We start from the raw sequence: 13,639 nt of genomic DNA on the forward strand, positions 1-13,639 counted from the left end.
CGAACACAGGTGTTAGTGCTTGATCTACAATGGACCAAATTCTCCCAATAGATGCCTTGCATCATTTGTTTCTCAGCAGCATATTAGAACTAACAGTGCAAAACTCACAGCAAAACGCCAAAGTCAAGAATACACCTGAGAGTACCTTCTTGAAGCTGTTAGCACTAGCTACCACCCAGCTGCTGGTTTCCGATAGAATCTCAAGAATTTTCCTGGCATCATTATCTCATTTAATACAACAATCCTGCAAAGATAAATTATTATCCCCATTCTATAAATGAGGAAACTGAGGTTCCAAAAGTTTAAGAGACTTGCCTGAAGCCCCAGAGCTCATAGTGTAGGAATTTGGACCCAGGTCTGCCTGGCACCAAAGCCAAGCACTCCTGAAATTTTCTGTAATCTTAGTGTCCCTTGGAAGAAAAAAGAAGATACTCAGAATCTTAAGAATCTGAATCCAAAATGAAAAGAAAATAAATATTTTAAAGAACTAAGCCCAGTGGAGCCCAAGAATTCCCCCATGGGCTCTGTGCAGAGCAAGACATCACTTTCTGAACAAATGCAGGCCGTGGGCTCCCCACCCCTAGCACATCGCCTCCTGCTGGGTTGGAAGTGGCCACCATGGAGACCACAAACTCTGGTCTCCTATTGGTCATCCTGGGCCGGCACGCTACTCGGAGATTAACATTTATAGGTCCAATCACAGCTGGGGACGTTGGTGAGATATTAAAAGAGAAACAGAGACAGAGAGACAGAGTGAAGGTGGGGGCAGAGAAGAAAAATAGAATGGTTAAGAGCCGGCACTCCCCTCGCACTGAGGAATGTGAGTCCACCGCTGAGCACCGAGGGGGAGAGGAGCAGTTGACAGCCATTAAGGCATCCGCAGGCGGGCTTCGGTTGAAGAAGAGTAACACTTGCTTTTAGCTACTGCCTCTGTGCTACAGAGCTGCATTTAGATAAATTTACGTTTTCCACATTTTTATTCTCTTTTACCTTCCAACTGGCAGGCTTTCTACCTAAACCTCTTCAAGGAGATAAAACTCAACTGAAAGGGGAAAACTGCTAGGAGCAGAATCATTCAGGAATTCTTCTTTTAGCAAAATAAATATAGGTAGTGTTTTTAATCACAGTGACCTGCAGTGGTAGGTCCAGCCTCTCGATGAGGGGTGAGACCTCAAGACACTTTTGCCTCTATTGTCCCTGTAGTTTTGTACATTCAAGAAGTCAGCTTACTGGGGGAGGGGATCGCTCAGTGGTACAGTACATGTCTAGCATGCGTGAGGTCCTGGGTTGAAACCCCAGTACCTTCATTAAAATAAATAAATAAATATAATTACCTCTCCCTCCACACACACACAAAAATTTTTTAAGTTGGCATACTTGCTTAGACTTGTTTTAATTAAACAAAAATGAATAAAAGTTCGATAAATTTCTTGATATTTTAGTGACATTTATAAGCATCAAAGCTGGAGGGCCTAGCATTTTTAATTTAAAATTATATTTCATATTTGAGCCCTAAGGGGAAAAACACATTTAAACAGATTTTCTACAGGACTAACAGCTACACTTCCAAATGCAGATCACAGTGTTATTTTCAAAAAAGAGCTTTGCAAAGATGTTCCAAATATAGATCACCATGCCCTATTCCCGTCAAGCTTTGTGTAACTGAGTAAACAGACTGATAACTGAAATATCGGAATTCTTTAATACTCATCCAGAATCCACCCCAGATCTCTCTAGCAGTGGTCTAGTCACTGATTATAACACCATAAATCATACACTTACCACAGTGAGTAAGTAACTGTTCCCAACAGGACTCCTGTGTTTCTTGAGCTACTTGTGTTACATAAAACACAAGCTCCCACAAGTAGCCTACCAAGAAGACCAGATCTTAAAGGCGGGCTCACTGCACTGGAAAAATGGTCTTCTTACTAATTGTATCCAGCAACATGGATACACTCATCACTTAACAGAAGGGCTGTGCTTCTGAAAAGCTGTTGTCAAACAGATCTTTTTAAATCAAAGCCCCCTTTTTCCTTCCCTTGCGTATGATCACAGAGCTTACTCCCAGGAGACAAAAAGGTACGTGCCGTTTCATGCACACCTTGGATGTTAAAAAATGGGGAAAAACCTTTGACCACGTAATCTAACTTCCTAGCCAATCTGTCTTCTGCTTCACTCTGCCACATTTCTAGGCAACAGCAAAAAGCACTAGAAACACACACATCTCTCAGACCATCTCACCCCACCCCACAGAGGAAAGAGAATCAGATTTGGGCACGAGTTCATTCTTTTCTGGGTGCTAGCCCAGTGGCTCTCCATTACTAGAGGGTTTTGTTCCCCATTTTGAGGACTGGCACCACTGCTGAGCTGACCAGAGGCAGCAACCGAGTTTCACCCTGTGCTTATTTTTATAGGGTGAGAAAATGATTGCCCTATTATTGAGGATAACTCATTACATATGGACTTTAAAAAGTTACTATTTGCTCACAAGAGCAATTTTAATGATATTTGCACTATGAAATTATCTTTAATTGACCAACCAGTTTTTAATCATATGCCACTGATGTTCCGGTCCTGCCATGTTTGGATTCCGTCAGTCTACAAAGTGAGGGTTCCAAAATTGCAGTGACCACAAGTCTACCATGGGAAACTTGTTCAGAAATCAACATCACTGTGCATAGTACTGACTTGTAGAGGAACAGCTGGATAGTGGAAGGAAGATTTGATTCATCAAAGTGAATAAGCTAGGGGAAACAATGGGTCCAATTAGTAAATGGATTATTCTTGGACCCTTTGCTAATTTCGAAAGGATAAACTTATTGGTTCCCATGGCAGAAAATGCAGAACAAATAACCAGGTTAATCACTTAAGTTCGAAAAAAGTTGGCCAGTGATGGTCGTTGTCAAGGGCTCTGTGTCCAGGAAATCCCGCCAGACAGGCAGTGTTTGCAAATGGCTACGAAATATGGTCCACTGCCATCAAAAACAGATGAAAAGCAGGATTTGGTTAAAAGAGTGAGCCTTTGCCCAAGCAAAACCTTTCCAAAATAAAGAAACAGTGTATGCTGGCTGCCAACTGACCTCAACTGAAAAGAGGGGACAGTCCCGCACGGGTGTTCATTATGCTCCGTCCCAATACTACGAGATGGTGTTGAGTGGAAATAAGACTTAATCAAGAGAAGACCCGACCAACTCTGACAGTGTGGTAACATCTCCAACTAAAATCCTTAGATTCTCATTCAATCACATATATTTTTCTTAACTTTAAAGTATACCAAGATACTGTTGATTCTAGTGTTAAGAGAAACTACAATAACATAAGGATTTAGGTATGTTTTCAAAATTTCGAGAATTTTCAGACTATCTCTAGGATATCTTTACATAGCAGCAAGGTATATGTTATACAGAGTAATAAAATAGGGCAAGGGGTTATTGATAATAACCATGTCAAAAAATAATGCTGTTATTAAGAATCAATAGCAGTACTATGAGATTCTGCCTGTAACACAGTCCTCTATGGAAATATAACTGAGTTAACAGAGGTAAAGTACCCGGTACATAGTACGCACTATGTAAGTATTAGCTGACTAATAAAGTCACGAGACCCAAAGGGAAAAGAGAAGCCTGCCAACTTCACCCAATCCTAACACAAGTGTGCCTTCCTCACCCCTCCAAGAAAGTCAAGCTGAGACCCAGTCCTCTGTTCCTGACACTCTGTTCACCTGCACGGGAATAGTAAGACAGATACCACAATAAGCATTTTCTGCTCATGCACCTAGCATTTTCCTCTCCTCCTTGGTAGGAAGAAGGCCACTTCCACAAGGCAGGAATCACTCTGAGGTTACCCACTTGATCCATTAAATGAAGTTCAAGTAAAATGCATCCGTAAGTCACAAAACTGTGTATTTAAAAATTCACAAGATCAACTGTTTGACCAATAGAATATGGTGTCAGTTTACAGGCTCACGTCAAAAAAAAAAAAAAGCTCACAGCTTCCACTTTCTGTCTCTTGCAACGCTCATTCTTAGAACCCAGCCAAGCAACCCAGCCACCATGCCATAAGGAAGCTCAAGCAGTCAACAGAAAGACCCTCATGGAGAGAAAACGATGCACCTGGCTAACAGCCAACATCAATTTGCTACCGACACCAATTTGCTAGTCATGTAAGTGGGTTGCCTTGAAGAGGGTTCTTCTCACCCCACTCAAGCCACTCTGAGGGACACTATGTGGGCAGCTGTCCCTGCCAAGTCTGTCCAAATTGCAGATTTGGGAGCAAAATTAATGACTGATGTTTTAAGCCTCTCCCTCCTCCACCTGCTGAGCTGGCAAAAAAATCACATCATCTCAGTAAAACACAGAACTAGGGTCAGGTTCTAAATAATCAACATTCCTGAACTCAAAAAGATACATATTTTAAGAGATGGGTGCATATTTCAAAAAAAGCAACTCAAAAATGATCAGGCATGACTATTTCTCCTTTTCTTGAAATTGCAAAGTCAATTCTCCCCCTGAGAACTTTCCCATACTTAATATCTAATATTTCTCTAGTTAACAACCAGCCCAAATATGCCCAAACTGATATATCCCCTGATTCTTCATTCTATACTAGTATTTAAAACAAAGCAGTATGACCAGGATACAAAACCAGTTTTTTTTGTAGATTTTTAATTTAACAAGATCTTGTTTCTTGCCCACCTTTTAAGGATCCTCTAAACTACTTGAGAAGTAAGACGTGTATGTTTATAATGCCTGGGAAATAATCCTAAAGGCAATATGGCCAGCAAGCAGCCTTGTAATCATACGGTATGCAGTGGATGCCCCAATACAGAAAAAATTCAATGTAAGCAAGATATGAGAGATGGGATGCACTATACCTCCAAGATTTACACTATTGGTTGTGGTAGGTCTCATTTCTACCAGATTTTTAACTCCTTTTGAGCCTGGACCACATCTAATCTTCATATTCACCACGAACGACCACAAACCACATCCTAGCAGAAAAAAGTATATTTTGTAGGCACTGAAGTAGGGGGCGGGGGAGATGAGGAAACAATAGAGATGTTTTCCCACAGGAGAGAAATGTATCTACTTAGGGTTCAGAAGAAATGTTAGGAAACCTCAAGGCAAAGTGCGGTTAGAGTTTTTCATTCTCAAAGACACAGTGTAAAAGGATACTTTAAAATCTTTTATATTCTTTTTTTGTTTGGTTGTTTTTGTTTTGGGGGGAGGAAATTGGGTTTATTTACTTATTTATTTTAATGGAGGTACTGGGGATTGAACATCCCCAAACAACCTTTTATATTCTTAAGTGAGCATTTGCATCTATTTTTGCTAACAACGATTTTTGGAATGAGCTGAGGCTGTGGATTAAGGGAAGGATGTGAATGGAGGCATTCGAGATGGGAAGACGGTTCTGGGAGCAGCAAGCTTCCTTCCTTCATTTCACTCTGAGCCTTGAACAACCCTGAAATTTCAGCAGGCGTAGGGTCCCAATTGCTTGCGAACATCCTGACTCAATCTCACAGACTTTAAAGATAAAAAAGCACAAGATCTTAGAGCTTAAACTACAGTGGTTGATCATTACCGTGACATAGCTTTTAAATAGTCACTAAAGCCCCTAAATAGCTCATACTTTCATCATTGTTTAAATGGACCATGCTGATGTTCAAATAATTTATGAGAAAAGCCTAATCTTAAAGCCTAATAATAATAATAATAATAATAATAATAATAAACAACCAGGCTTCATCCAGCTCTAGGCTTCAACTGTAGAAATCTATTTGCAAACTTCAAAAACCATTAATTTGGGTAGGAATTTTTAAAGTCTGACATGAAGAGACTCCGAGGGAATCATGTGGCTCTGCCCACTTGGACGAGCCAGTGTCGCTGCTGAGCTCCCCGCCTTGTTCCCCACCCACCCTGGTCCCGCAAACTGCCTCCATCACTACTGCTCTCTGGCTTCCCACCAAGGAATGATTTTCTAAGTGCAGTCGAGCAACCAGATTCTATGAAATAATAAAAGGAAAATGGATTTCATGACTGAAATCAAGCTGGGTGGAGACATAAAGGGTCTTTTGTTAATAACTGTACAAGGCAATGCAAATGAAGCCAGGCTTCACAAGGAATTCTGACATCTTAATGAAGATTTATGAAGAATTTTTGGCATATAAACCTCAAATGCAAGGGGAAATGGTCACATAAAAACACTGTTTTATGATTTCTTTAAGTTGAAAACAATTCAAAAGACACTTCCTTCATAATAATCCTAATAATTGAATTGTGAGAGGGTTTTTTTTTTCTGTTCTCTACTCCAGTTACACTCCCCACCCACCGTCACACTCTTTTCTTCTTTCTTTGGTTGACTCTGAAGTGGTAGAGCTCCCCAGCTTGCCCTAAAGCTGTGAGCTGCCCCGCTGATGAAATCATGAGTGATGGGATTTCTCTATTCCACATAGAAAGTTTTGTGTTACACAGTTTTCTTTGTTCATGTTCTTAGTAATGCCGAAAATCAACTGACATTTTCTCCTAATAATGATTGGATTATGAGATAACGTCAATGGGGGAAAAAATGCTGTCATCGTAAAATGCTTTACTGGTGCTACATAAATGTCATACAAAAAAGCAGCATGTGAAGCAGTGCAGATCTCATAAGGAACACATTTCCCACATCTGAGGGCAGCAGTGGTATTTCGCCAGAGTCAATGGATTTTATGTTGCATTCAAGATACACAGGGATAATTAGAAAGGCGGTGAGTTCACGAAGTATATTCAAAGGACGGAACATTTTTAAACTTTATAAGCAGCAGTAATAATATTACTAGCAGTAAATAACTGCTAATAAGTAGTTTATGCAAAGTATTTTCACATTTCATAATATGCAAAAGTATTTTTGCTTTTGGTTCTCTTAATATTTATTTCATGCTCTAATCCTGGAAGGGAAGTATTATCACTCCCACTTTATAGATGAAGAAACAGAGGATGCGAGGTTAAATCATTTGCCTAAAGTCATGCTGCTAGAAAATGGCTAAGACCCAGCCCCAAGGGATGGACCGTCTTATCACAGCACAGGCTCGCAAGTCCCAGGGCACCCTAAGGAAGGGTTTGCCACAGGCTTTGCAAGAGCATCCACGTTGGCTTTGATGTCTACTCATCATTCAGAGGAGAAGCTGGAAGAGAAGCCAATCTTGGGAAATCAACACTAGAAGGGGCCTGGTTTACTCCTAGGGTTCTGGCTCCTTGACTCTTAGCTGTAATTCAGAAAATGCAGGAAATGAAGGAAGGAGGTCAAAGAGCTCCGGGGCTCCCAGGAGGGCTAGGTGCGCCCTGTGTCACAGTTGCTGCTCCAAGGGCTGCCTTAATCCCCAGTGCCTAGCCCAGCCCATTCTTCCCAGCCCACATGCTGACCAGCTGCTCGGTGCTTCTGTGTGGGAAGCGTTGGGGGGGCCGGGGGAGCAGGTGTCCGGCAAGGCGCAGGCTCCTGGCCCTCTGCACGCTGCCCTGCCTACTGAAGCCTTGCTGACCCCTCATCATCCAGATCAGACACCACGGCAGGCCAGGAGGCAGGTGCGAGGCCAGGTGCCTGGAGAAAGCAGGCACAGAGCAAGGCCCGTATAGGAACCCAAGGCTAAGTCCTGAATTCTCACCTACCAAGCAAAGAGGGGGAAATGGCAATGGAAGGCTTGAGTTACTGAGGCTCATAGTCACCTTGTCTCTGGGATTTCAGGGTGTCAAGGTTTATGGCAAGGCTCTCAAGCTTGTGGCCCCTGGAGGAGGGAAGAATAAGGCACAAGTAATCCAGACAGAGAAGGAGCACTATGGGGACTCAGAGGCTGGAGAGAATACAACATTTAGGAGGAACTGTAAGAAGTTTGATATGGCCATGAGGTAGGGGCGAGGTCACAAGGGCCTTGAAAGCTCAGTTAAGGCATCTGAACTTTACCCTGAAACTAAATGAGGAGCTTTCAAACAGGTGACATGATACAAACACATTTGCCTTTCTAGAAAAACCACTGTGGCCGCTGCATGGCAATGAATCAGAGGAGAGTAAGACTGTCGACTAAGAGGGAGCTCAGCTAGAAAACTACTGCAGAAGCCTGAGAAAGAGGGGCGGGGACCTAGGCCAGGGGACACAGGGAAGGGAGGCCGCAGCGCGCACTTACGAGGCGGGGCTGTGAGGGCTCAGAGAAGGCCTGGGCGCGAGACCTGAGGAAGAAATGACGGGTGACGTTCCAGCTTGAGCAACATTCACTGAGTTCCAAACAATGGAAGAGAAGCAAGTTCGGGAGCGAGATCATGAATTCATTTTGGACACGCTGCCTTGAGGTGACTGTGGTACACACAACTGGACATGTCTAAGGGACAGTGGGTAGAAGGGTCTGGAACGCAAAAAAGAGCTGGAGGCTTAGACTAGAGACTTTTCCAAGTACAGGCGCTGAAACACTTTCTCCAGTTACTGAAATGTGGCCATGCCTTACAGACCCCTTTAAGCTCCAATCACTCCGTGAAGCTGCTTTCTTATCAGCAGTTCATGTTCTGAACTCCTTTCCTGAACATAATATGTCACCTGTATGATATCAGAGATGTTGGGGGAACAGATCAGACAGGTGTACAGACAGACAGCCATTGTCACTGGTTGCACACTAATAGTTTATTTTTATGCTTATGTATTTTCCCGTCCCACCCAGCTTCAAGCTCTTTAAAGACAGACTTGTCTGGTATAGGCCCTGGGTTTTCCAAGGCAGACTAGGTTCCAAATATCTAGACCCTATGCATTCCGATGCCATTAAATTTTCATTAAAAATTCCAACATTTCCTCAAATAGCAATTGAACCAATCTTTCAGCAAACATTACAGTTAAACATGTAAGTCCTGAAAGATTGAGGACCACAAAAAGACACACAAACCCCAGGGTGAGGAAACATCAAGATTTCTCACTAAATCACATGAGTAGCTAATACTGGTAATTCTCCAACCGAAGTGCCCATGTGAGAGGCAGACTCTGGGGTCACACAAACCTGGGTTGGCACTGCAGCTCCACCACGGATATGGATGTAACCTGGAGCCAATTACTTAACCTCCCAGTGCCTCAAAAACCTCCTATATGAGGGAAGGATGAAAAAAAGTAACTAATAGGTTCATTCATAACGAGCTGGATATAGAGTGACAGGCAACACTGACTCCACCTTTACCTGGCTCACTGTCAGATAATGACCTAAATAATTAATTACTGCAGCTCTGAGGAAGTAGAGGATGCTACAGGGCTTATGACAAGGGGAAATCTTCTGTTCCCAGGAAAGTCAGGGAAAGCTTCAATGAAAAGAGGACCTTTGAAGGTAAGACTTAAGAGGAATTAACGAGATGATGGGGTTAGAATGAGGGGAATCCCAAGGGAAGGCAAAAGCACGCGTGAAAGGGCTGAGGTCATACCCCACTTTTTTTTATTAGAAAAACTGAGAGGTGACCACCCTGAATAAAAGTACAGCAGGGAGGGGAGTGGTGGAATAGACAGCTTTCACTATTGTTGGATTATTTATAATTGTTATTGTTACCGTGCTATTTTTATAATGGTATTTTTTTTCTAGTGGTAAAGCCCAAGAACGCCACCCTTTTATAAAAAATAAAATCTGTGACATCAAGGCAAGACTGTGAGACAGCTCTAACAGGTATTGTTAAGTATTTTGAGTTGCTTTTATTTTCCCCGTTTTTTTTTAGTACTCATTTAATAAATGCATGTGGAATATTTTTACAAGGAGTATTGTGTAATGCAAATATAAATCCATTACTAGTGCTTAGAAGGCTGATAGTATGAATGAACTCAAGTGTCCTTTGAGAACTTGACACAGTAATTATCTAAAGGACCTATTTGATTGACCTTCTCTAAAGTTCTGAGTTGAATGCTTTCCAAATTAGCTAGTATAATTAAGAAGTGAATTCATTTTCTGTTGGTGAGAAATCAGTTATTTCAATTATTAACAACCTTAGGAGTCTGCACCTGCACCCCAATGTTCGTAGCAGCATTATTTACAAAAGCCAAGACATGGAAACAGCCTAAATGTCCATCAACAGATGACCGGATAAAGAAGAGGTGGTATATTTATACAATGGAATACTAGTCAGCCATAAAAACCGACAACATAACGTCATTTGCAGCAACATAGATGTTCCTGGAGAATGTCATTCTAAGTGAAGCAAGCCAGAAAGAGAAAGAAAAATACCATAGGAGATCGCTCATATGTGGAATCTAAAAAAAAAAAAAAAAAAAGAAAAAAGAACATAAATACAATACAGAAACAGACTCATAAACATAGAATACAAACTTGTGGTTGCCAAGGGTGGGGCGGGGTGGGAAGGGACAGACTGGGATTTCAAAATTTGTAGATACTGACAGGCATATGTAGAATAGATAAACAAGATTATACTGTATAGCACAGGGAAATATATACAAGATCTTGTAGTAGCTCACAGCAAAAAGAAAAATGTGATAATGAATACATGTATGTTCATATATAACTGAAAAATTGTGCTCTACACTGGAATTTGATACAGCATTGTAAAATGACTATAACTCAATAAAAAAATGTTAAAAATAAAAAACACAAAACAACCTTAGGAGCCTGGGAAAGTCTACAAAGACCCATGTGACTATAAAATTTCCTCCGATAACTCAAAAACATTACTCAGATTTGCCAAGAGATAACTGAAAAATGAAAGATATATTGTTGAAAAACAAGTGGTGAGTAAGCAGACCACTTGTGAAAAGTACAAATAAAACTATCCACCCATTACCTTCAACAAAAGATTCCCATTTAGACTATAAGCTTTACAAGGGCAAACAGTTTGGTCCTCAGTGCCTAGACAAGGGTCTGGCACATGGCTGATGTTGGATGTGTTGGATGAACATATAAACAAATAAAAGAGGAACTACAGTAACTATGCAAATATTGATATGATATTTTAAACTGTGAATTATGCATAATTTTGTTATTTTTAATAAATCTATGTTCAATGTATCATTACTCACTATATTATTTTATAATGATCAGAAACACTATTTTTTACAATGTAGGAAAAAAATTTCACTTGGAATACCAAGATGTACATATTTATATTCTGACTACCCCACAATCCACATCCACACACACAGCCACACCACCGAGCCCTGTATAGTTAAGGCGTATTTCTTTCCCAATAAATACATAAGTAATTTTTAGGAGGGTAAACTGCAAAAATTATCATAAGAAAAAGAACTGAAGCACAAGTGATAAAGGGTCTAAAATGTGAAGAGCTACATGAAGCCATCTAGTCGGACCCCATCACACACCAGGTGGGTAACAAGGTGCAAAGAAGCACCACTTAACTTTGCATTACTTTGTGTGACACGGACGGAAGCACCAGATCCTAAAGAGTCATCCAAACTCCACTAGGGATTTTCTTCACAAACTTGTGTTAACTAATCACAATCAGATTATCTACTAAAAGGTACTGAATACTGATGACTTCACCACCACACCCTCCTCTTCTTCAAGGAATTATCATGCTAATTCACCAGGATAGGTAGGGGTCAGCAAATTACACCCTGCAGCCAAACCCCACCCACCACCCATTTCTGTACAGCCAGCAAGCTGAGCATGGTTTTTACACTATAAAATAATTCAATTTTAACAAATTAAAAGTATAATACTATTGGTGACATAGGAAAATTCAAATTTCTATGTCCACAAACAAAGGTTTACTGGAACACAGGCCACGCTCATTTGTATAGGTCTTGTCTATGGCAGAGGTCAGTAGTTGTGACAGAGACCACCTGGCCCACAAAGTCTAAAATATTTATCACCTGGCCCTTTCCAGAAAACGTCTGCCGACCTTTGCACTAGGAGATAGTTAACGTGTCTTTGGTAAATTTCACCTTCAGAAAGAGCCAGCCGTGTCCCCGCCAACCAGCTGCAGTCACTCGCAAGCTATTTCCTCTTCTTTGATTATTGAAACTCCACAGCAAAGTATTGTTTTTACCAGTCACTCAGAAAACAAAGATAAAAGTTTCCACAGAGGAAATAATAACCTTCCTTTTCCAAGGTCCTCATCTGCCTCACTTGCAGTGAAATTAAAAAGCAGTGCTTCACTCACAAGTTGGTCTGTATCATTTTCCCTAACTGAATTCAGAAGACTCCAACAGTTCACTTTCACAGTGAGGGGCTCAGGCAGAAAAAAACAACAACAACAAATAACCAGGTTGCTGAAAGTGAATTTAGCCTAAAAAAAAAGAGAGAATATTTATTATCTGGAACTGAAAGCATTTTTCTCTTCCTTTGAGATGCTATTCTTCTAATGTCAAAATGTTATCCTTGTGTACTACACATCTGCTAAAAATTGAAAGTTATAATATCCACACTAAAATTTTTAACTTGACAGTTTTCCAGATGAAAACAAAGTACCAAATTCATACCTGCTCGGGGCTGCAAAATAACCTTTAAGTTGTCAAGAAGTTTTTTGTTTGATTATGTTCCATATTCCTTTCCTCTACCAGTGTACAAAGTACTGCCTTGTAACACGTAAACTAGGAAAATCCCATTCCCCGGACCTTTGGAAAGAACTTTAAGGTCGGCTATGTTCACTTACATCATGACCCCAGCTGTTATGTTCCTAAAGTTACAAATGGCCACTCTTCATTTAATAGCACATTTAAAGAAACCTAATGTTAGTTCAACATGGGTAAACAGTCTCCAACACTATATAAATAAAGAATTCTTTGAGTTGTAAATAGCAGTTGCTTAAAGTAGTGGAAGACTGGCTGAGAAAGACAGAAACAAGAGATGGACACAAAGTTCAGAGGACCTCCCCCTCCCTTTCCAGCAGGGTGAAGCTAGGGGACAGGACATCACAAGGTTGCAAGAGCTTGGCCATCCAGAAGGACACCAAAGTTGCCAACACCTGAAACCAGCCACCATTCAGTCATTTCATTTGCTGAACATCAACTGAACAGCCTCCTACTTACCCATAATCCAGAGGGGCTTCAAGAGTCTGGATTCTGACCTTGAGAAGCCTACTGACATGAAGGTCAGGAAGAATGGCACAGAACCAATAAAGCTACCCAGGGGACAATGACATGAGGTTGGCTAAATGCAGCCTGCAGGCCATGTCTAGCTGGCAGCCTGTTTTTATAAATAAAATTTTGTAAATAAAGTTTTATTGGAACATGGCCACACCCATTCATTTTTGTATCTATGGCTGCTTTGTTGCTACAATGGACACAACAGAGACCATGTAGCCCACAATGTCAAAAATACTTACTGACCCTTTTCAGAAAAATTTTGCCAACCTCTGAATATGCCAGAGAACTGGCATCCGGCCGGGGTTATCAGAGGAGACTACGTGAACGAGCTGGTATTTGGTCTAAGCCTTGAAGAATATAGAGTTACATAAGAAATGGGAAAGAAGATAGTGAGGGATAGAACAGCCAAGATGAGAGCAATGAAGGGACCAAATCTAAATGGGGAACAGAATGTAGGAAGGGGCATTGTGGCCAAGTGGCTAACGGCACTCACCTGCACTACACGTTAACTACTAATGACATAGTTCCATTATGTTTGCTAACTTACTGGCAATGTTATTCCACTTTCCTCTAGCTTCTTTGATGTTTATGG

The 13,639-nt window shown here is 41.1% G+C and overlaps 1 protein-coding gene and 1 long non-coding RNA gene across 4 annotated transcripts in view; one reads left to right on the forward strand and one right to left on the reverse strand.

The window, feature by feature from the left end:
- The window catches only part of WWTR1 (WW domain containing transcription regulator 1), a 123,803-nt gene that overhangs the window by 72,773 nt on the left and 37,391 nt on the right, over nt 1-13,639 (reverse strand). The window lies entirely within an intron of this gene.
- Nucleotides 1-13,639, forward strand: part of LOC140695838 (uncharacterized) — a 33,176-nt gene that overhangs the window by 1,599 nt on the left and 17,938 nt on the right. Inside the window, exons 2-4 of one of the 2 annotated variants that reach the window (XR_012071673.1) lie at nt 4,028-4,162; nt 9,581-9,661; nt 12,849-13,022. This is a non-coding gene — a long non-coding RNA (uncharacterized lncRNA). Of the gene's footprint in view, nt 1-4,027; nt 4,163-9,580; nt 9,662-12,848; nt 13,023-13,639 lie in introns of those variants that run through there. The other variant, XR_012071672.1, reaches the window with a different exon arrangement.

Source organism: Vicugna pacos, chromosome 1 (assembly GCF_048564905.1).
Source record: "Vicugna pacos chromosome 1, VicPac4, whole genome shotgun sequence".
NCBI lineage: Eukaryota > Metazoa > Chordata > Mammalia > Artiodactyla > Camelidae > Vicugna > Vicugna pacos.